Source organism: Vicugna pacos, chromosome 6 (genome assembly GCF_048564905.1).
Source record: "Vicugna pacos chromosome 6, VicPac4, whole genome shotgun sequence".
In the NCBI taxonomy this organism is placed as follows: domain Eukaryota; kingdom Metazoa; phylum Chordata; class Mammalia; order Artiodactyla; family Camelidae; genus Vicugna; species Vicugna pacos.
This window is the reverse complement of record NC_132992.1, coordinates 1,241,108-1,264,185: the sequence shown is the minus strand read 5'-3', so window position 1 is coordinate 1,264,185 and position 23,078 is coordinate 1,241,108. Positions and strand designations below refer to the sequence as shown.

The window sequence follows — 23,078 nt, the reverse complement described above, 5'->3', positions numbered from 1 at the left end:
AGCAGCGGTGAGCAGGGCAGGGAAGGCCGGCATGCTGGGGTGCCGCCCGCTCACCAGCAGCTGCTCTATGCCAGGCACCTCACGCTCCAGTGTGTGGGCACGGCGAGGGACTTTGGTAAGGGGTGGGGGCCGAGCTGGGGGCACCCCGGGTGAGGGCTCCAGCCGTGGTGGCTTGGTTTTGGGGAGATTGTTGCTGGGGGTATAGGTCCGTCTGTTTCTGGGAGGCGGGCTTGGTGCGTTAGTGTGCCGGGGGTGTGGCGGCGGCAGCGAGAGCGGGAAATGGGGGCAGATCCCCGCGCTAGCAGGGAGCGTCCTCTGTCCTCCCGCGTTCGCCGCCTTCGGCGCCCCAAGCACAGCCCCCGCCTTCCTGGAGCCGGCTGACCGGTAACGCGAGTCCCGTGAACCTTGGGCAGTCGAGTTGGAGGCCTGGATAGGCTGCGGGGGACTCTGGGGCAAATCCACAGGCTCCTATAGGGCAGGAGCCCCAGCCCGAGGGTCCGCGCTTCCGGCCAGAGGAGGAGGGGCGCGCACGCGCGTCTCACAAGTGCGCAGACGCAGGAGCCCACTCGGAGCGTGTGGGAGCCTTGCGGGAGCTGGGTGCTTCTTGGAGTAGCTCCCGGGGAAGAAGGCGGCCCGGGGACTGGGCCGCCGCTTGCCATCGCCTCCACTGCCGCCTCAGGTCAGGTAAAGGGGCGCTGGTGTGGGCGTGTAGGTCGTGTAGCTGTCGGGTGAGGCCTGGGCTACGCTTCTCGGGAGGCTCACAGGGAGGGTTGCGTGGTTGAGGCCCAGGCGTATAGGTTTTCAGGGAGCATGTCTTCATGTTAGCGTTCTCCTGGGAAGAGGGCGCAGTGCAGTCGTGGCAGCTCTAGTCCAGGATAACTAACTCTCCTTTCTTTTGTTTCCTCAGGTGTTGGCTGTAGCTGCTTTTCCATTGTAGGTTATTTTCAGATATGGAATGTAGATTTCTGAGTTATACAGAAAAAACTTTGTCTTAAATCGATTTTTATATATAGTGGCTAGTATTTGTTAATCTCAAACTCCCAAATTTATTCCTTCCCTGGTAACCATAAGATTGTTTACTAAGTCTGCAAGTCTGTTTCTGTTTTGTAGAGCAGTTCATAGTGTGTTTTTCAGATTGCACATGAGTGATGTATGGTATTTTTCTTTCTCTTTCTGGCTCACTTCACTTAGAATGATGATGTCTAGGTCCATTCATGTTGCTGCAAGTGGCATTATTTTATCGTTTCTTATGGCAGAGTAGTATTCCATTGTATAAATATAGCACAACTTCTTTTTCCAGTCACCTGTTGCTTCATTTAGGTTGCTTCCATGTGTTGGCTATTGTACATAGTTGTGCCATGAATACTGGGAGGCAGGTATTTTTTTCACATTGGAGTTACCTCTTGATTTATGCCCAGAAGTGGGATTGCTGGATCATAGAGTAAGTCTATTTTTAGTGTTTTGAGGAATTTCCATAATGATTATACCAAACTACATTCTGACCAGCAGTGTAAGAGGGTTCCCTGTTCTTCACACCCTCTCTAGCATTTATCTTCATGAACTTTTGAGTGATGGCCATTCTGACTTGTATGAGCTGATACCTCATTGTAGTTTTGATTTGCATTTCTCTAATAATTAGCGATAGGGAGCATTGTTTTCATTTACCATTTGTAGTCTTCATTGGAGAAATGTTTGTTTAGATCTGCCCATTTTTGGACTGGGTTGGTTGTTTGTTTTGTTATTAAGTTTTATGAAGTGTTTATGTATCCTGGAAATTAAGCCTTTGTCAGTTGAATTATTTACAGATATTTTCTCCCATTCTGTAGGTTGTCATTTTGTTTTGTTTATGGTTTCCTTTGCTGTGGAAAAGCTTGTAAGTTCACTTAGGTCCCATGTGTTTATTTTTGCTTTTATTTCTGTTGCTTGGGTAGACTGTCCTAGGAGAACATTGCTGAGATGTATATCAGGTAATGCTTTGCCTATGTTTTCTTTTAAGATTTATAGTGTGTTGTCTACATGTTTAAGTCTTAGCCATTTTGAATTTATTTTTATGTATAGTATGAGGGAATATTCTAATTTCATTGATTTACATGCAGCTGTCCAGTTTTCCCTACACCATTTGCTGAAGAGACTGTCTTTACTCTATTGTATATTCTTGCCTCCTTTGTCAAAGATTAATTGACCAAAAGTTTGTGGGTTTACTTCTGGGCTCTCTGTTCTGTTCCGTTGATCCATGTGTCTTTTTGTATCAATACCAGGCTGTTTTGACTTCAGTTCTGTCTTATTGTCTGAAGTCTGGGAAGGTTATTCTTCCAGCTTGATTCTTTTTCTTCTGTAATGATTTGATAATTCTGGGTCTTTTGTGATTCCATATAAATTTGAAGATAATTTGTTGTAATTCCTTGAAAAATGTCCTGGGTAATTTGATGGGGATCACATTAAATCTGTAGATTCGTTTGGGCTGTGTGGCCATTTGAACAATATTAATTCTTCCAGTGCAAGAACATGGAATATCTTTCCATTTCTTTAAGTTCTCTTTAATTTCCTTAGTGTTTTGTAGGTCTCCACATACGTCTTTGACTTCCTTGGTCAGATTTCTTCCTAAGTATTTTATTTTTTTGGATGCAGTTTTAAAAGGGATTATTACTTTCGTGTAAAGAAATGCCACTCATTTCTGTATGTTGATGTTGTATCCTGCTACCTTGCTGAATTCTTTCATTAGCTCTTACAGTTTTTCTGCGGAGTCTTTAGGGTTTTTGTGTATGGTACCATGTCATCCACATATGAGAAGTTTATTACCTCTTTTCTTTCTTTTTGTTGTCTAATTGCTATGCTAGGACTTTTTATACTGTATTGAATAGAGCTGGTGAGAGTGGGCATCCTTGTTCGAGATTTGAGCAGAAAGGCTTTCAGCTTCTCGGTGTAGAGTATTAAGCTGGCCGTAGGTTTGCTATAAATAGCTTTTACTATGTTGAAATATGTTCCCTCTGTACCCACTTTAATAAGACCATGGGCTTAGTGCAGTCAGGGGACTGGGAGAGTGGCAGCAGCGGTGGGAGGAGGGGGGCTGCCCCTTTCGAACTAGTCATTTGCTCCCATCTCCCCTGTGGCCTGGCCTGGGGGTGGCCTCTGCTGCCTCAGGTTCGCTGTAGGCATGTCCCCACGTCAGCAAGCTCACAGGAGGTGGGCATGGTGCAGTCAGGGAGGAGGGGTTAGCTGAGGGAGGGTGCCTGCTTTGGAGGAGCTGGCCTCTTTGCTCCAGTCTCCCTTGTGGCCTGGCTTGGGGGTGGCCTCTGCTGCCTCAGGTCGCGGGACCATGTGTCCCAGTCTGCCTGCTCCTGGGAGGTGGGTGGGGGCCACCTGACCGCTACCAGCTGACCACATCTTACCAGCCTCCAGTAAGCAAACTAGGAAATGTGTGTCCCGCCACTGGGTGCAGCAAAGGCTGCCCACAAGCCTGGTATGGGGGAGAAAGGAGCCTGGGGCAAATCCACCAGCTTTGTAGGGCAGCCTCTGCCATTAGCTCTATATTCTTGCTTGATTTAAACATCTTATCAATCTAGTGTATGCGTAATGATATAATATTTCATTACGTTTTAAATTTACATATCCTTAATTACTGATGAGATTGGTAGGCTGGTTATATTTGTTGGCCATTTAAATTTCCTTTCTGTGATGTGCTTGTTCAAGTCTTCTGCCCATTTTTCTGGCGGAATGTCTTGTCCTCATTGATCTGTAGGAGTTCTTTATGTACCTGGATGTTAAGTCTTTTTGTCAGTGATACCTATTGCAAATACCTTCTCTGTGGCTTTTTTCTATGGTTCTTTTTAATAAAAGCATTTTTCTTTTTCTGATGTAGTCAAAATAATTTTTTGTTTCCATATCAAAGGAGAAGTTCTCCTTTATTATGTAGAAGTTTTCTTTTTTTTTTTTCTTCTTATCTTTAAATCTTAGATCCATCTGAAAGCAGTATTGTATGTAGTTTGAGGTGGAGATCCATCTAATTTTTTAAAAATGGATGCCTGGTTCTCCTAGCAGCAGTTGTGTTGAAAGGTTGCCTTTCCCCATGCTTAGCAGTGCGGCCTTACCATGAGTGTAGCAAGAGTCTACATGCTTGGTCTGTTTTTCTGGGCCCTCTTCTGTTTGATTGAGCTTCATCTCTACATCAGTACCACACTGTCCTAAATATTGTTGCTTTATTATAAGTCTTGATAGCTTTAGGAGAATATTGGCTATTCTTGACCTTTGATACTTCCAAACACATTTTGGAATCAACTTGTCAAGTTTCCCCCAAAAACTATTTTAACCTTACATTTCTGATAGGGATTGCATTGAATCTGTCATTCAATTTCAATTTAAATTGACATCTTTACATTGTGAGTCTTCTATTTAATGACCACTTGGCATAACCCTTTATTCAGTTTTCTTTCAATAAAGTTTTATAAATTTCTCTGTAGAGATTTTCACCTCTAGATTGTTAGATTTACTGTCACAATTTTATATTATTTAGCACAATAGTGCTATTGTTAATATTAAAAAGCTTTTATTTCTAATATGTGCAGTATTTACTATACAATTTTTTTATGGAAGTCTATTTTTTGTATGCTAATGGTTTTTCTCAACAGTAAATTTTACTACCTTTTCTTCCTTATTATATTATTGTAAATTTTATTGATATTAAACCAGCCTTGAACTCTGTGGATAACTATAACTTGATCCTAATGTATTATCTTTTTTATGCATGTTGAATTTTGTTTTTATTTAGGATGTTTGTATCAGTGTTCATGATTAAGATCGATCTGTAATTTTCCTTTTCTTTCTTATCTTCTGTTGGATTTAGTATCAAAATTTTGTTAGCCTTATACAGTGAGCTGAAGAAGTTTCTTCTTTTCAATTTTTAATAAGAGATTTAATGTTGGAAATACTCCCTCCTTATGATTGCTAGGACTTACCAGTGAAGCTGTTTGGGCCTAGAGTGTTCCATATGGGAAGATTTTTGACTATTCATTTTCTTTAGCGGTTAAACATCAATGCAGGTTTTCCATGTCTTATATCAGTTGAATAAATTATATTTTTCTAGGAATTTACCCATTTTGTTTAACTTTTCAAATTCTCAGCACAAATTTATTCATAATAGGTTCTTTTCAATGTCTGAAGATCAGTAGTAACATTTCCTTTTCATTTGTGATATTGCCTTCTCTGTTTTGAGGTGTATTGCATAAAAGTGGTGTAAACTTCAGTTATTTCTGTCAGGTAATTATTATTGATCTGCAAATACTATGACAAATTACTATTTATATCGTAAATTTTCCAGCCACAATAACTTATTTTTATTTGACAATATAATATGTTGTCCTGTAGACAGTCTTTGCATTTCAACAATAGAACATGCAATTGGAAAGGTGGAATAGGGTCACAGAAACCAAGTATGCAGAGAGTCTCAAGAAGAAAAGGAGAGCCAGTGGTATGTAGGGAAGTTCAAGGGGAGGGCACATTGAAAGTCTTCGATTTGACAGAAATAGGCCTTACGAAGAGTGGTCAACCTCTTCGAGTTACGACCCTGTTAGTTTCTTAAGACACTTCTGATTTCAAAGTCCACCAGGCATCAGAAGTAAAATTTCAGAATTCTTAGTCAGAAAAATCACAACTCTATTCTTGTTTTCATTTCTTTTGAAGTTACTACTTTGATGTCAAGGGTGAAATTCACTGAGGGGAGTTCGGGGAGGTGTGTTTTCCTTTTCATCCTGTAGGTGTCATCGCCTAAATCCTGAATGTTTAGTGCTTTCATTTTTCTAAGAATTCTGAAATAGGTTTTATATCAAAATCTGATGTTTTGAATGGTACTTTTAAAATTTTGCTTATTTGCAGTATGCGATTAATTAAAATTGAGGCCCTGTATTGAGGTTTCCTGAAATGCAGTGTAGAAGCTCATGAAAATTTTGAAGTAGGTGCTCATGGTTCACATCTGTGGAAATTGTATTTAAATTTAGCATTAAAGATCATTTTAGCTTTGTCTTTCATTCCAGGAACTTGTGTCCCTGAAGCCTGGTAAAGCTGCAGAGCTGGTTTCCACTCACTTTTCTGAACAGATTGAAACAGTCAGGAAAAAAACTTTAGGTAAATTTTGCAGAATATATTGGGAAGAAACATCTAATGGAGAGACAGTTATTGAACCTGCACTTAAGAACTTTTGATTGTGATTATTTCTTCAGTTGATAGTTCCTTTTAATAGCAGTTTCTACACATTGTGTGTTTGTGTGTATTTGGGAGCAGTTGTGGATCTCTGAGTCTGGACATGAGGGTGTTTGTCTTTGTGCATAAGAAACACTAGCATCACAGACACATTTCTGGAGCTGTAACCTGCACTCACCCTGGACATCATCACCACAGAGGGCCACCCCCCTCTTTTGCTGTAGTAGCTGCAACAGTATTCTCTTTGGGTTTCATGTTATTTGTTCAGACTTCTGTCATCCTCAGAAAGGTTAATGATGAGTAGAATTTTTCTTGGCAAATCTTCCCTAGAATATAGCTGTATTAATGTTGAGTAGTGAGATGCCCAGTTGGAAGTACTGTGTCATGGAGCTAGCGTTCCCCTCGTCACCACCACGACACTGCTGGGCGGGTGCTTTGCTCACTACCATTATGGCTACGAGTGACAGAGATAGGGAACAGGACAGTGACAGGGACATGTAGCACAACCCAGGGTCCCCATGTAGCAATAATAGTTGTAGGAGACACGTACACAGGATGGAAACCAGAGCGTGAGTGGGAGGCAGCTGGCATAAGAAACAGAGATAGAGTTCATTCACATACTTCATTTCGCACGACTGTGGCCCCCCATGCACCGCAGTATGGAAGGCTCTGGGGGCACAGGTAAGTGTACAATGTTTTCTTTAATTTTTTCATATGAAGCAGAGAAGCACTTGTGTAAACATAGTATAGTGTTAAAAGCTCTACATGAGACATATGGGCAAAAGTGTTGCAGGAACAAGAGGAGAGGGGTAGACTGTGTGAGAGAGTCAGACAGGAGTTCCCAGGTACGTGTGAACTGGGCTTAAATAATTGGTGTCAGTTTTCTAGGCAGAGAATTAAGAGGGAGTTGTAGATTAAGGGTCCTGGGTGTGTAGAGAGTTAAAGGGACAAAGCAGCACGCATATTCAGAGGGTGACGTGGTGGGGATGATAGCAGAAGGTTAAGCTATAAATGGTGTGTCAGGGGGAAGAGTTAGAAGTATAGAGACTGGAAGATAGGATTTCGGGGCTTACAGTGAACAACTTAACATGTAAAGCTAAGAAATAATATACTGAGTCTTCTGTATACTGGAGAATGACTAAAGGTTTTTAGGCAAGGGAACTATACCATTAGATTCATTTTATAGAAAATTAACTGTGTAGTGTGAGTATGAGTTACAAGCACCACCACTGAATATTGTTACTGAATATTGTTTTTCCATTTAAAGTGAGAAATACCATGATTTAGAAGGTCTGTGATGTAATTTGCACTGTTACCTGGCCAAAAAGTGGTCTTGGTTTCAAAGTAACATACTTTTTACCTGTAGCCTTAATTATAGATGTGGTTACATAATGCTGCTGTCTTGCCTTTTTTGTTTTCAGAGAAGATCTCCATGTAAATCAACAGTTGCTGCAAATGTCTCCCCGTGTCACAGAGCCATTCTCTGAGCTGCTGTGTCCATTCAGCACCAGCCAGGTTGTAGAGATGCTGCCAAGCCTGGGGTGCTGCCGCCTGGAAGAAAGCATTCCGGTAAGACCAGTGGTGTAGAGGAGGCAAGAGTCGGCTTTCCTTAATCATCCACTGTTGTATAAATGAGCAAAGGGAGACTGCCTGCGTTTGTACTTGGTAAGTGCTAGCAGCTGAGATTAAACCCAAATATTCTGTGGTGCGTGGGCTCCATTGCTGTGATAAATTTCATCTCCATTTATTCCAGTAAAATCAGAAGCAGCACGTGCCCATCGTTGTTATTAATCAAGGTTCACAGCTATTCAAGTCAACTTGATAAATGTAGAAAAAGGAATAGCATAGAAATATTAAAGGAGAAAACAAGCTGTTACTTGTAGGTGCTGATGTTAGTCCTGTTGTGCTGGGACTTACAGGCTAAATGGCAGCTCAGGAGCCTTAGCACAGGCGTTGCCTGGATCCTCTTTTCTCCGTCTCCTGTTTCCAAATGAAAGTGAATGTGTGTGCAAATGAATGTGGGAGCAGGTAGAAGGGAGGGAAGCTTCCTGGCAGGAGCTCAGGTGAGCAGCTGAAGGGAGCACTTGAGGGGCCCTGTGACTGGCAGAAGGGTGGGTGGAGGCAGAGAGGAGGCAGTTGGATGTCAAAGTCACAGCCAGAGACTGAGGTCTGACCCCACCCTCATCCCCCAAAGAACCAGTCACTCCTGCTGTGAGGAGGTAGAGATGGGAGGGGTCTCCGCACCCACATGGGCTGAGGTTCAGAGGGTGGGGCTACAGGGAGGCTGTGGGATGGCTGGAATGACCTTTCTCCTCTGCTTCCCTGTCCTGCATCCCCTCTGGCTGGGTTTACAGATCCTTCCCTGAAAGATGGGGTTGGGGAGGGGTGAGGTCAGAGAGGCCACAGAGGCCCAGAATAGGAATGACCCCCATGGTCACCACGGGGCTTGCAGGCAGGCCCAGAGCAGAGGGGCCATGCCAGTCTGTCCAGATGGGCACAGCCGAGGCGTATGTGGCCTGTGGCCCTGTCTGGGGCTGCCCACTACTCCCACCCAGGCCTATGTAGGAGAGGTTGTGCCTGGGCCCCTGGCTTCCTGCCCCTCCAGCCCCTGCAGGTGAACATACTGGCAGGTGACAGACAGGTACATAGAGCAGGTGTTTGAGAGCAGGCCCGGGTCCTGTGTGAGGGCCCCAAGCTCGGGGTTGTCACTACCCCCAGCATGCTCGAGTCCCAGCCTCCCCATGGGGCTGATAGTCCTCTCTTCTGCTTTCTCTTCCAGCCACTGCTGGCAGCCCCAGGCTGGCGTCCAGGGCCCAGATGTTAGGAGCCACTGCTGCCCCTTGGTCGCCTGAAGCCCTCTCTTCTTCCTGTCTCCGCTCAGAGCTTTGCAACCTGGCCCAAGCCCAGCCTGGCCCTACTCGCCACCAGACCTTGGTATGTCAAGGCCTGGCCCACGCCTCCCTGCTCAGCCTGTGGAACCTTGGCAGTCCCTCCAGCTAGGATGAGGGGCCAGGCTGCTGCCCCAGGCGCCCTATGGGTTTTCCATCTGCTGCTGCTGCTGCTGCTTGGGCGCCATCCAAATGTGGCCTCAGAGACGGATGTGCGTCCTGGGGTGGGCCATGCCCCATGCTGGTGCAGGACAAGTTCTTTGGGTACTCTTTGGCGGCCACTGAGTTCTCTGCCGACGCCTCGTGCTGCTCCTGGACCCTGTGCAAGCCAAACCTGCACTGCTACAAGCTCTGCATGAAGGTGGCCAAGGTGCCCGCCTGCAGCAGCCCCGCCTGTGTCTGCATCTACCAGTTAGAATCTTTCCTGGAGTCCACACCCAGCTACCTGGGTCTGGAGAACTGTGATGAGGTGCTGAGGCTCTGCAATTCCTCGGGGCTCCGGCCTTCCTGCAAGCCAGCAAGCAGTTCCTGCAGATCAAGAGACAGCAGATGACACTGGACCCCAGGGCAGGGCCCTCCCACTCCAGCGACAGCTTCTCCATGGAACACCTGATCATGGGCAACCATAACTTCTGTGACGTGGCTGGTGGTCCTGAGAACTGCCTCACCAGCCTGACCCAGGATGGGGCGGGGATGCGCTCCGGGTGAGTGACCACTGGGGAGAGGCCCAGAGAGCAGCATTCTGGGCAGAGGGCACAGGGGAGAGGGTCTCCTCTTCAGGCCTGCCCTGGCCACCCGTCCCTAAGCGCTCCCTCGGAGAAGCCAGCTGCACTGAGAAATGTTCTCTGCAGGCTCACTGAGAGAATAGGGACCTGGGGTGCCTGCCTGAGGCCCCCAGGGCTGGGCGTGGTGCCGGCACACTGGGAGGTGCTTGCTGAGTGTACAGGGCAGGATGGGTCTGGTTTCTCCCAGGATGAGGGAGTGTTTCATTTCTGGCTGGGGGAAGGCCCCTCCTTTTTTGCAGGTAGGATGCTTCTAATGGGCCAGCAGGCTGCCATGGCCTGTGGCAGGGTCTGCAGGGGCCTCCTGGGACACGGAAGGAAAAATGAAGAGTGGGCTGTCGGGAAGTGTGGTCAGGAGGTGCAGTTTGGGGGTTGCACTTGTGGCCACACAAATCCTTACCCCACAGCTTGTTAGTTACCCAGCTCCTGGGAGGTGTTCTGGTGCCAGGGATGAGGAGCAGTGAAGAGGCACAAGGAAAGTCCTTTGTGTCCTGAGCTGCCTTTCGGGTCAGGGGAGGGAGGAGGCAATAACAGCCAAACATAAAATGTGGGTGTGGGGAGGTTGGGTCCCTAGTGTCGGGCCTGTGTGTCACCTGGAGTTATGGGCTCATTTGGTCAGGGGGTCGTATTCAAGATTCCGGGAGATGCGAGGGCAAGCCTTGTGAGCTTCGGCGACGAAGGCGGGGGGATGCATGGGTGTTGAGTGGGAACCCGGTGGGAGGGGTTGGGGCGCTTCACCTTCTTACCAGTTTGGTTACCTTGGTGAGCGGGCCACCTGCACAGGAGGGCACTATCAGTGCGCTGGGACACTGGACAGGACTCCATGGCAGCAGGGCAGGCGAGGGGCCTTGCAGACCCTTGGGGGGGAGCCCTCCTTGCAGGGAGCCCAGGGAGTCACGGGAGGCTGGGGCCGCAGGGAGGGCAGCAGGGGCCAGGGTGGGCTGGGCTTTCATACTAGAGGGTCATCGTGGGGCCAGGTGACAAGGTCCAGGGCTCTTGGTCCCTCCTGAGCTAGTGGGGCTTCTGGATTCCACAGAATAGCCTCTGGAGAGGCACCAAGCAAGCTACATGGGGTTACAAAGGAAACCGGTTTTCCTGGACCTGATTTTGTTCATAGCCCCAAAGCTGAGGATCAGGAGAGGAGCAAAGAGGTGGCCAGAGCCGTGGGAAGAGGGGGCAGGTGTGGAGTCCACGAAACCAACAAAAAGAACATTTTTCGGGGCACCCAGTGCTGGGGTGGGAGACCGGGAGGGCAGATCTTCTGTCTGGGCAAGGTGGAGGTCAGCTCCCCCCACCTCCCTGGGCAGCGTGCTGGTAGTACTGGTCCTTGGCAGGTAGGGAGGAGGTGAGTGGAGCAGCATATGGAGGGCTTTTCTGAGGAGCAGAGATACAGGGCATTGGCAGGTCTGGGAGGTGGGAGGGTGCAGGAGCTGTCCGTGCTGGCAGCCTGGGCCCCTGCCCAGCTCTGCCCCGAGATCCAGCCAGAAGAGGCAGAGCGGGCCAGTTCCGTGGTGCTCAGACTCATAGCGGGACTGCCTTCTGACCAGCAGAGCCTGCCCCAAAGCCCAGGGCGTGGAGCGGTTCAAGTTCTAGAGGACGGTCCCCGCTGTGGAGTCCCAGGGCTCCAAGGAACCCTGTTTGAGAACTTCATGGATGGGCTCTTCTGGGCTGTCTTCTGGTCCCAAGAGCAGCTGAAGTCTCACTCCAGAGCCTCAGTCCTAGGGGTGTGGCTGCCTGATGGAGCTTTGCCCCTGACCTGCCCCTAAACTCCCTCCCCATTGGTACCTCCCACCTCCTCAGGGTCCAGGCCAGAAATGCCCCCGCCAGGCCCCCACAGTCCAGCTGGAGCTGAGGTTCTCTCTCCTGTGTCCTGAGCATCTTCCCCTTGCTTCCTTCCTCCCTGAAGGCCTGCCCCCCTGTGCTGCCAGGGTGGGCTCTCCAAGGGGCAGTTCTGATTGGGGTGCTGTCCTGCTTCTAATGCTCACTGCCCTCTCTTGCCCTCTGTGCAGGACAGCGGGTGGGCCTGGCTCCCCCGACATGCGCTGAAGAGAGGAGTGAGCTGGTGCAGATGAGGCCGGCCCACAGGGATGCTGGGAGGGCCTCGACTTGGTCCGGCTCCCATGGGCCCTGGGACAGGGGCAGAATTCAGATTGGTGCTGCCTGTCCTGGGGCAGTGCTAGGCCATGCAGAGAGTAGGGATTCGTCCAACAGACCTGGGCTTGGATCCAGTCTCGGGCGCCCAGGACCTGGGAGTTCCCCCCCAGGGTTGCTCTTCTGTGGCCCCCAAGTGCCCGTCTGCAAAGTGGAGCTGCAGCAGGTACCTTTAGGGACTGCTGCTGCAGAGACCCAGCACCTGACACAGGATGAAGCCCAGTGGTGGTCCCCTCCCTCCGTGAGCCCTGCTCTTCCTTTCAGGCCCGCGAGTGCACAGCGTGGTGGAGGCAGCCCTGCCCTCACCTGCCTCCACCACCTTGTCACCCCCAGCACAATATGGGTGTCTGCTCCGGGCTGTACCTGCTTTCCAGACAGGGAGGGCTGTGGTGTGGGCTACCAGGGGCTGGAATGAGGAGGGGAGGGTATGGGCCCAGCCTGGACCATCTCAGTCTGTACAGGCCCCTCGAGGAGGAAGGTGCTGGGTTTTGAAATAGCCTTGACCTCTAGTCAGTGGGGACAGGACAGAGTGAAACAGGTGTCACGTAGGGTGGTATTGGGGGAGGCACTGGGCTGTGGTCAGACTTTCTCCTGGGATTCTCCAGGACATCAGAGAGGGTCCATTCCGGGGCTGGGGCCCTGGGTTGGGGGCTGGCGGCTGCATTAGGTCCCAAGTTGGATGCAGGGGAGGGTGTGCTGCAGCTGGGGCTGAGGCTCAGGAGAGATTTCAAGTCCCACTGCCACCCTGCCATCAGGCTGGGTGGGCACCTTCCTAGGTGTGGGATTGGCCGTGGGACCTTGGCCCTGGTCTTTGCCCCAGATATTGATTAGGAGTCCAGGGCAGATGGCTCTGCCCACCACCAAGACTGTCCTCAGAATGGTCCAGAGGCAGGGCAGGAGAACAGGCTTCCCAGTGATAGGGGCCAAGTGCAAGTGTGCCCAGTACTGCTCGGAGGGGCAGCATGAGGAGTTGGCAAGTTGCCTCCTCAGAGGACATGAACATTTGCCACTGAAGAGCCCCCACAGGGCCGCCCCTGGTGAGCCAACATCCCTAACCAGCCTTTCTCCCCCTGAGGTCCCCTCCTGCTCTGTCTCTGGGTAAACCAGCAGGTCCAGCTCTTAACACTTATCTGAGTGTATGAAGCCTCACTCCCACCTTACATATGGGGACACCGAGGCTGGGAGGTGTGGGACAGGCCCGAGTCCACACAGCCATGAGAGGGGCAGCTCAAGTCCAGCCGTCCTGGTCCGGTTGGCCCAGAGCCAGAGGCTGCCCACGTTCAGCTCTTGCCGTGCCTACAGACCTGTCTGGACAGACACTAGGAGGGGACTGCAGAGCAGTGACCGATCTTATGTTGCTGGCCAGCTAGGCCCAGGCAGCAAGAAGCAAGGAGTCCCTGTGGGCAGGCGGCCAGTGCGTGCATGGTCTGCAGAGCAGAGGTGCCAACACCACGAGGCCGGGCCAGCTCTGGGGCACAGACTGCAGTCTCCCTCCTCTGCCCACTGGCCTTGCTGCTGTGTGGGGTGGTGGCCGGCCAGGGGCTTTGGGAAGGGTAGGAAAACTGAGGCTTGGAGGCAGAAGGAACTTCCCAGGGTTCACGTGGGGGTGAATCAAGGAAGGGTGGTGCTGGCTTCCTGAGGCCAGGACAGCTCTACTGCATCCCCGCTCACTTGGGCCAAGAGCTGCCACCCTCCCCTGGGTGTGAGTGGGTGGCACATAGCCGGCACCCTCTCCTAGAGCAAGGCAGGTGACCCCAGGATCACAAGATGGGGGTCAATCTGTGGGGTTCAGGTGTGGGTACTCAAGCCTCCTTACTGTGACTTTGAGCCTCGGTTTCCTCACCATGAAATGGGGGAGTGCAACCTTGCTGACCTTGCCAAGGCAGTATGCAGGGATCAGTCCAGGCATAAGCCTGGACCCAGTGGCTGCAGGAGGATCTGGGTGGGGGATAAAGGAGGGAGCTTTCTGGCAGGATTGCAGATGGGAGGCTGATGTGGGCACCTGTGTGGCCCTGTGACAGGGGGCAGGGTGGGAGGGCGCTGAGAGGAGGCAGTTGGATGTCAAAGTCACGGCCAGAGACCTGGGTCTGACCCTAGCTTCATCCTCCAATGAATAGGTCATTTTTTTATGTGAGGAGGCAGAGATGGGAGGGGAGTTTGAACCCACATGGGCTGAGGTTCAGAGAGTGGAGCTGCAGGGAGGCTGTGGGATGGCTGGAATGATCTTTCTCCTCTGCTCCTCTGTTCTGTATCCCCTCTGGCTGAGTTTACAGATCCTTCCCTGAAAGATGGGGTTGGGGAGGGGTGAGGTCAGAGAGGCCACAGAGGCCCAGAATAGGAATGACCCCCATGGTCACCACGGGGCTTGCAGGCAGGCCCAGAGCAGAGGGGCCATGCCAGTCTGTCCAGATGGGCACAGCCGAGGCGTATGTGGCCTGTGGCCCTGTCTGGGGCTGCCCACTACTCCCACCCAGGCCTATGTAGGAGAGGTTGTGCCTGGGCCCCTGGCTTCCTGCCCCTCCAGCCCCTGCAGGTGAACATACTGGCAGGTGACAGACAGGTACATAGAGCAGGTGTTTGAGAGCAGGCCCGGGTCCTGTGTGAGGGCCCCAAGCTCGGGGTTGTCACTACCCCCAGCATGCTCGAGTCCCAGCCTCCCCATGGGGCTGATAGTCCTCTCTTCTGCTTTCTCTTCCAGCCACTGCTGGCAGCCCCAGGCTGGCGTCCAGGGCCCAGATGTTAGGAGCCACTGCTGCCCCTTGGTCGCCTGAAGCCCTCTCTTCTTCCTGTCTCCGCTCAGAGCTTTGCAACCTGGCCCAAGCCCAGCCTGGCCCTACTCGCCACCAGACCTTGGTATGTCAAGGCCTGGCCCACGCCTCCCTGCTCAGCCTGTGGAACCTTGGCAGTCCCTCCAGCTAGGATGAGGGGCCAGGCTGCTGCCCCAGGCGCCCTATGGGTTTTCCATCTGCTGCTGCTGCTGCTGCTTGGGCGCCATCCAAATGTGGCCTCAGAGACGGATGTGCGTCCTGGGGTGGGCCATGCCCCATGCTGGTGCAGGACAAGTTCTTTGGGTACTCTTTGGCGGCCACTGAGTTCTCTGCCGACGCCTCGTGCTGCTCCTGGACCCTGTGCAAGCCAAACCTGCACTGCTACAAGCTCTGCATGAAGGTGGCCAAGGTGCCCGCCTGCAGCAGCCCCGCCTGTGTCTGCATCTACCAGTTAGAATCTTTCCTGGAGTCCACACCCAGCTACCTGGGTCTGGAGAACTGTGATGAGGTGCTGAGGCTCTGCAATTCCTCGGGGCTCCGGCCTTCCTGCAAGCCAGCAAGCAGTTCCTGCAGATCAAGAGACAGCAGATGACACTGGACCCCAGGGCAGGGCCCTCCCACTCCAGCGACAGCTTCTCCATGGAACACCTGATCATGGGCAACCATAACTTCTGTGACGTGGCTGGTGGTCCTGAGAACTGCCTCACCAGCCTGACCCAGGATGGGGCGGGGATGCGCTCCGGGTGAGTGACCACTGGGGAGAGGCCCAGAGAGCAGCATTCTGGGCAGAGGGCACAGGGGAGAGGGTCTCCTCTTCAGGCCTGCCCTGGCCACCCGTCCCTAAGCGCTCCCTCGGAGAAGCCAGCTGCACTGAGAAATGTTCTCTGCAGGCTCACTGAGAGAATAGGGACCTGGGGTGCCTGCCTGAGGCCCCCAGGGCTGGGCGTGGTGCCGGCACACTGGGAGGTGCTTGCTGAGTGTACAGGGCAGGATGGGTCTGGTTTCTCCCAGGATGAGGGAGTGTTTCATTTCTGGCTGGGGGAAGGCCCCTCCTTTTTTGCAGGTAGGATGCTTCTAATGGGCCAGCAGGCTGCCATGGCCTGTGGCAGGGTCTGCAGGGGCCTCCTGGGACACGGAAGGAAAAATGAAGAGTGGGCTGTCGGGAAGTGTGGTCAGGAGGTGCAGTTTGGGGGTTGCACTTGTGGCCACACAAATCCTTACCCCACAGCTTGTTAGTTACCCAGCTCCTGGGAGGTGTTCTGGTGCCAGGGATGAGGAGCAGTGAAGAGGCACAAGGAAAGTCCTTTGTGTCCTGAGCTGCCTTTCGGGTCAGGGGAGGGAGGAGGCAATAACAGCCAAACATAAAATGTGGGTGTGGGGAGGTTGGGTCCCTAGTGTCGGGCCTGTGTGTCACCTGGAGTTATGGGCTCATTTGGTCAGGGGGTCGTATTCAAGATTCCGGGAGATGCGAGGGCAAGCCTTGTGAGCTTCGGCGACGAAGGCGGGGGGATGCATGGGTGTTGAGTGGGAACCCGGTGGGAGGGGTTGGGGCGCTTCACCTTCTTACCAGTTTGGTTACCTTGGTGAGCGGGCCACCTGCACAGGAGGGCACTATCAGTGCGCTGGGACACTGGACAGGACTCCATGGCAGCAGGGCAGGCGAGGGGCCTTGCAGACCCTTGGGGGGGAGCCCTCCTTGCAGGGAGCCCAGGGAGTCACGGGAGGCTGGGGCCGCAGGGAGGGCAGCAGGGGCCAGGGTGGGCTGGGCTTTCATACTAGAGGGTCATCGTGGGGCCAGGTGACAAGGTCCAGGGCTCTTGGTCCCTCCTGAGCTAGTGGGGCTTCTGGATTCCACAGAATAGCCTCTGGAGAGGCACCAAGCAAGCTACATGGGGTTACAAAGGAAACCGGTTTTCCTGGACCTGATTTTGTTCATAGCCCCAAAGCTGAGGATCAGGAGAGGAGCAAAGAGGTGGCCAGAGCCGTGGGAAGAGGGGGCAGGTGTGGAGTCCACGAAACCAACAAAAAGAACATTTTTCGGGGCACCCAGTGCTGGGGTGGGAGACCGGGAGGGCAGATCTTCTGTCTGGGCAAGGTGGAGGTCAGCTCCCCCCACCTCCCTGGGCAGCGTGCTGGTAGTACTGGTCCTTGGCAGGTAGGGAGGAGGTGAGTGGAGCAGCATATGGAGGGCTTTTCTGAGGAGCAGAGATACAGGGCATTGGCAGGTCTGGGAGGTGGGAGGGTGCAGGAGCTGTCCGTGCTGGCAGCCTGGGCCCCTGCCCAGCTCTGCCCCGAGATCCAGCCAGAAGAGGCAGAGCGGGCCAGTTCCGTGGTGCTCAGACTCATAGCGGGACTGCCTTCTGACCAGCAGAGCCTGCCCCAAAGCCCAGGGCGTGGAGCGGTTCAAGTTCTAGAGGACGGTCCCCGCTGTGGAGTCCCAGGGCTCCAAGGAACCCTGTTTGAGAACTTCATGGATGGGCTCTTCTGGGCTGTCTTCTGGTCCCAAGAGCAGCTGAAGTCTCACTCCAGAGCCTCAGTCCTAGGGGTGTGGCTGCCTGATGGAGCTTTGCCCCTGACCTGCCCCTAAACTCCCTCCCCATTGGTACCTCCCACCTCCTCAGGGTCCAGGCCAGAAATGCCCCCGCCAGGCCCCCACAGTCCAGCTGGAGCTGAGGTTCTCTCTCCTGTGTCCTGAGCATCTTCCCCTTGCTTCCTTCCTCCCTGAAGGCCTGCCCCCCTGTGCTGCCAGGGTGGGCTCTCCAAGGGGCAGTTCTGATTGGGGTGCTGTCCTGCTTCTAATGCTCACTGCCCTCTCTTGCCCTCTGTGCAGGACAGCGGGTGGGCCTGGCTCCCCCGACATGCGCTGAAGAGAGGAGTGAGCTGGTGCAGATGAGGCCGGCCCACAGGGATGCTGGGAGGGCCTCGACTTGGTCCGGCTCCCATGGGCCCTGGGACAGGGGCAGAATTCAGATTGGTGCTGCCTGTCCTGGGGCAGTGCTAGGCCATGCAGAGAGTAGGGATTCGTCCAACAGACCTGGGCTTGGATCCAGTCTCGGGCGCCCAGGACCTGGGAGTTCCCCCCCAGGGTTGCTCTTCTGTGGCCCCCAAGTGCCCGTCTGCAAAGTGGAGCTGCAGCAGGTACCTTTAGGGACTGCTGCTGCAGAGACCCAGCACCTGACACAGGATGAAGCCCAGTGGTGGTCCCCTCCCTCCGTGAGCCCTGCTCTTCCTTTCAGGCCCGCGAGTGCACAGCGTGGTGGAGGCAGCCCTGCCCTCACCTGCCTCCACCACCTTGTCACCCCCAGCACAATATGGGTGTCTGCTCCGGGCTGTACCTGCTTTCCAGACAGGGAGGGCTGTGGTGTGGGCTACCAGGGGCTGGAATGAGGAGGGGAGGGTATGGGCCCAGCCTGGACCATCTCAGTCTGTACAGGCCCCTCGAGGAGGAAGGTGCTGGGTTTTGAAATAGCCTTGACCTCTAGTCAGTGGGGACAGGACAGAGTGAAACAGGTGTCACGTAGGGTGGTATTGGGGGAGGCACTGGGCTGTGGTCAGACTTTCTCCTGGGATTCTCCAGGACATCAGAGAGGGTCCATTCCGGGGCTGGGGCCCTGGGTTGGGGGCTGGCGGCTGCATTAGGTCCCAAGTTGGATGCAGGGGAGGGTGTGCTGCAGCTGGGGCTGAGGCTCAGGAGAGATTTCAAGTCCCACTGCCACCCTGCCATCAGGCTGGGTGGGCACCTTCCTAGGTGTGGGATTGGCCGTGGGACCTTGGCCCTGGTCTTTGCCCCAGATATTGATTAGGAGTCCAGGGCAGATGGCTCTGCCCACCACCAAGACTGTCCTCAGAATGGTCCAGAGGCAGGGCAGGAGAACAGGCTTCCCAGTGATAGGGGCCAAGTGCAAGTGTGCCCAGTACTGCTCGGAGGGGCAGCATGAGGAGTTGGCAAGTTGCCTCCTCAGAGGACATGAACATTTGCCACTGAAGAGCCCCCACAGGGCCGCCCCTGGTGAGCCAACATCCCTAACCAGCCTTTCTCCCCCTGAGGTCCCCTCCTGCTCTGTCTCTGGGTAAACCAGCAGGTCCAGCTCTTAACACTTATCTGAGTGTATGAAGCCTCACTCCCACCTTACATATGGGGACACCGAGGCTGGGAGGTGTGGGACAGGCCCGAGTCCACACAGCCATGAGAGGGGCAGCTCAAGTCCAGCCGTCCTGGTCCGGTTGGCCCAGAGCCAGAGGCTGCCCACGTTCAGCTCTTGCCGTGCCTACAGACCTGTCTGGACAGACACTAGGAGGGGACTGCAGAGCAGTGACCGATCTTATGTTGCTGGCCAGCTAGGCCCAGGCAGCAAGAAGCAAGGAGTCCCTGTGGGCAGGCGGCCAGTGCGTGCATGGTCTGCAGAGCAGAGGTGCCAACACCACGAGGCCGGGCCAGCTCTGGGGCACAGACTGCAGTCTCCCTCCTCTGCCCACTGGCCTTGCTGCTGTGTGGGGTGGTGGCCGGCCAGGGGCTTTGGGAAGGGTAGGAAAACTGAGGCTTGGAGGCAGAAGGAACTTCCCAGGGTTCACGTGGGGGTGAATCAAGGAAGGGTGGTGCTGGCTTCCTGAGGCCAGGACAGCTCTACTGCATCCCCGCTCACTTGGGCCAAGAGCTGCCACCCTCCCCTGGGTGTGAGTGGGTGGCACATAGCCGGCACCCTCTCCTAGAGCAAGGCAGGTGACCCCAGGATCACAAGATGGGGGTCAATCTGTGGGGTTCAGGTGTGGGTACTCAAGCCTCCTTACTGTGACTTTGAGCCTCGGTTTCCTCACCATGAAATGGGGGAGTGCAACCTTGCTGACCTTGCCAAGGCAGTATGCAGGGATCAGTCCAGGCATAAGCCTGGACCCAGTGGCTGCAGGAGGATCTGGGTGGGGGATAAAGGAGGGAGCTTTCTGGCAGGATTGCAGATGGGAGGCTGATGTGGGCACCTGTGTGGCCCTGTGACAGGGGGCAGGGTGGGAGGGCGCTGAGAGGAGGCAGTTGGATGTCAAAGTCACGGCCAGAGACCTGGGTCTGACCCTAGCTTCATCCTCCAATGAATAGGTCATTTTTTTATGTGAGGAGGCAGAGATGGGAGGGGAGTTTGAACCCACATGGGCTGAGGTTCAGAGAGTGGAGCTGCAGGGAGGCTGTGGGATGGCTGGAATGATCTTTCTCCTCTGCTCCTCTGTTCTGTATCCCCTCTGGCTGAGTTTACAGATCCTTCCCTGAAAGATGGGGTTGGGGAGGGGTGAGGTCAGAGAGGCCACAGAGGCCCAGAATAGGAATGACCCCCATGGTCACCACGGGGCTTGCAGGCAGGCCCAGAGCAGAGGGGCCATGCCAGTCTGTCCAGATGGGCACAGCCGAGGCGTATGTGGCCTGTGGCCCTGTCTGGGGCTGCCCACTACTCCCACCCAGGCCTATGTAGGAGAGGTTGTGCCTGGGCCCCTGGCTTCCTGCCCCTCCAGCCCCTGCAGGTGAACATACTGGCAGGTGACAGACAGGTACATAGAGCAGGTGTTTGAGAGCAGGCCCGGGTCCTGTGTGAGGGCCCCAAGCTCGGGGTTGTCACTACCCCCAGCATGCTCGAGTCCCAGCCTCCCCATGGGGCTGATAGTCCTCTCTTCTGCTTTCTCTTCCAGCCACTGCTGGCAGCCCCAGGCTGGCGTCCAGGGCCCAGATGTTAGGAGCCACTGCTGCCCCTTGGTCGCCTGAAGCCCTCTCTTCTTCCTGTCTCCGCTCAGAGCTTTGCAACCTGGCCCAAGCCCAGCCTGGCCCTACTCGCCACCAGACCTTGGTATGTCAAGGCCTGGCCCACGCCTCCCTGCTCAGCCTGTGGAACCTTGGCAGTCCCTCCAGCTAGGATGAGGGGCCAGGCTGCTGCCCCAGGCGCCCTATGGGTTTTCCATCTGCTGCTGCTGCTGCTGCTTGGGCGCCATCCAAATGTGGCCTCAGAGACGGATGTGCGTCCTGGGGTGGGCCATGCCCCATGCTGGTGCAGGACAAGTTCTTTGGGTACTCTTTGGCGGCCACTGAGTTCTCTGCCGACGCCTCGTGCTGCTCCTGGACCCTGTGCAAGCCAAACCTGCACTGCTACAAGCTCTGCATGAAGGTGGCCAAGGTGCCCGCCTGCAGCAGCCCCGCCTGTGTCTGCATCTACCAGTTAGAATCTTTCCTGGAGTCCACACCCAGCTACCTGGGTCTGGAGAACTGTGATGAGGTGCTGAGGCTCTGCAATTCCTCGGGGCTCCGGCCTTCCTGCAAGCCAGCAAGCAGTTCCTGCAGATCAAGAGACAGCAGATGACACTGGACCCCAGGGCAGGGCCCTCCCACTCCAGCGACAGCTTCTCCATGGAACACCTGATCATGGGCAACCATAACTTCTGTGACGTGGCTGGTGGTCCTGAGAACTGCCTCACCAGCCTGACCCAGGATGGGGCGGGGATGCGCTCCGGGTGAGTGACCACTGGGGAGAGGCCCAGAGAGCAGCATTCTGGGCAGAGGGCACAGGGGAGAGGGTCTCCTCTTCAGGCCTGCCCTGGCCACCCGTCCCTAAGCGCTCCCTCGGAGAAGCCAGCTGCACTGAGAAATGTTCTCTGCAGGCTCACTGAGAGAATAGGGACCTGGGGTGCCTGCCTGAGGCCCCCAGGGCTGGGCGTGGTGCCGGCACACTGGGAGGTGCTTGCTGAGTGTACAGGGCAGGATGGGTCTGGTTTCTCCCAGGATGAGGGAGTGTTTCATTTCTGGCTGGGGGAAGGCCCCTCCTTTTTTGCAGGTAGGATGCTTCTAATGGGCCAGCAGGCTGCCATGGCCTGTGGCAGGGTCTGCAGGGGCCTCCTGGGACACGGAAGGAAAAATGAAGAGTGGGCTGTCGGGAAGTGTGGTCAGGAGGTGCAGTTTGGGGGTTGCACTTGTGGCCACACAAATCCTTACCCCACAGCTTGTTAGTTACCCAGCTCCTGGGAGGTGTTCTGGTGCCAGGGATGAGGAGCAGTGAAGAGGCACAAGGAAAGTCCTTTGTGTCCTGAGCTGCCTTTCGGGTCAGGGGAGGGAGGAGGCAATAACAGCCAAACATAAAATGTGGGTGTGGGGAGGTTGGGTCCCTAGTGTCGGGCCTGTGTGTCACCTGGAGTTATGGGCTCATTTGGTCAGGGGGTCGTATTCAAGATTCCGGGAGATGCGAGGGCAAGCCTTGTGAGCTTCGGCGACGAAGGCGGGGGGATGCATGGGTGTTGAGTGGGAACCCGGTGGGAGGGGTTGGGGCGCTTCACCTTCTTACCAGTTTGGTTACCTTGGTGAGCGGGCCACCTGCACAGGAGGGCACTATCAGTGCGCTGGGACACTGGACAGGACTCCATGGCAGCAGGGCAGGCGAGGGGCCTTGCAGACCCTTGGGGGGGAGCCCTCCTTGCAGGGAGCCCAGGGAGTCACGGGAGGCTGGGGCCGCAGGGAGGGCAGCAGGGGCCAGGGTGGGCTGGGCTTTCATACTAGAGGGTCATCGTGGGGCCAGGTGACAAGGTCCAGGGCTCTTGGTCCCTCCTGAGCTAGTGGGGCTTCTGGATTCCACAGAATAGCCTCTGGAGAGGCACCAAGCAAGCTACATGGGGTTACAAAGGAAACCGGTTTTCCTGGACCTGATTTTGTTCATAGCCCCAAAGCTGAGGATCAGGAGAGGAGCAAAGAGGTGGCCAGAGCCGTGGGAAGAGGGGGCAGGTGTGGAGTCCACGAAACCAACAAAAAGAACATTTTTCGGGGCACCCAGTGCTGGGGTGGGAGACCGGGAGGGCAGATCTTCTGTCTGGGCAAGGTGGAGGTCAGCTCCCCCCACCTCCCTGGGCAGCGTGCTGGTAGTACTGGTCCTTGGCAGGTAGGGAGGAGGTGAGTGGAGCAGCATATGGAGGGCTTTTCTGAGGAGCAGAGATACAGGGCATTGGCAGGTCTGGGAGGTGGGAGGGTGCAGGAGCTGTCCGTGCTGGCAGCCTGGGCCCCTGCCCAGCTCTGCCCCGAGATCCAGCCAGAAGAGGCAGAGCGGGCCAGTTCCGTGGTGCTCAGACTCATAGCGGGACTGCCTTCTGACCAGCAGAGCCTGCCCCAAAGCCCAGGGCGTGGAGCGGTTCAAGTTCTAGAGGACGGTCCCCGCTGTGGAGTCCCAGGGCTCCAAGGAACCCTGTTTGAGAACTTCATGGATGGGCTCTTCTGGGCTGTCTTCTGGTCCCAAGAGCAGCTGAAGTCTCACTCCAGAGCCTCAGTCCTAGGGGTGTGGCTGCCT

General features: G+C 54.2%; 1 protein-coding gene across 1 annotated transcript in view; it reads left to right on the top strand.

Moving 5' to 3' along the window:
- The window catches only part of LOC116279757 (ankyrin repeat domain-containing protein 26-like), a 159,069-nt gene that overhangs the window by 41,736 nt on the left and 94,255 nt on the right, over positions 1-23,078 (top strand). The window contains exons 5-9 of the mRNA XM_072962176.1: positions 6,027-6,117; positions 7,614-7,857; positions 8,972-9,784; positions 14,712-15,524; positions 20,452-21,264. The gene's annotated coding sequence lies outside the window, so the exon portion shown is untranslated. The remainder of the gene's footprint in view (positions 1-6,026; positions 6,118-7,613; positions 7,858-8,971; positions 9,785-14,711; positions 15,525-20,451; positions 21,265-23,078) is intronic.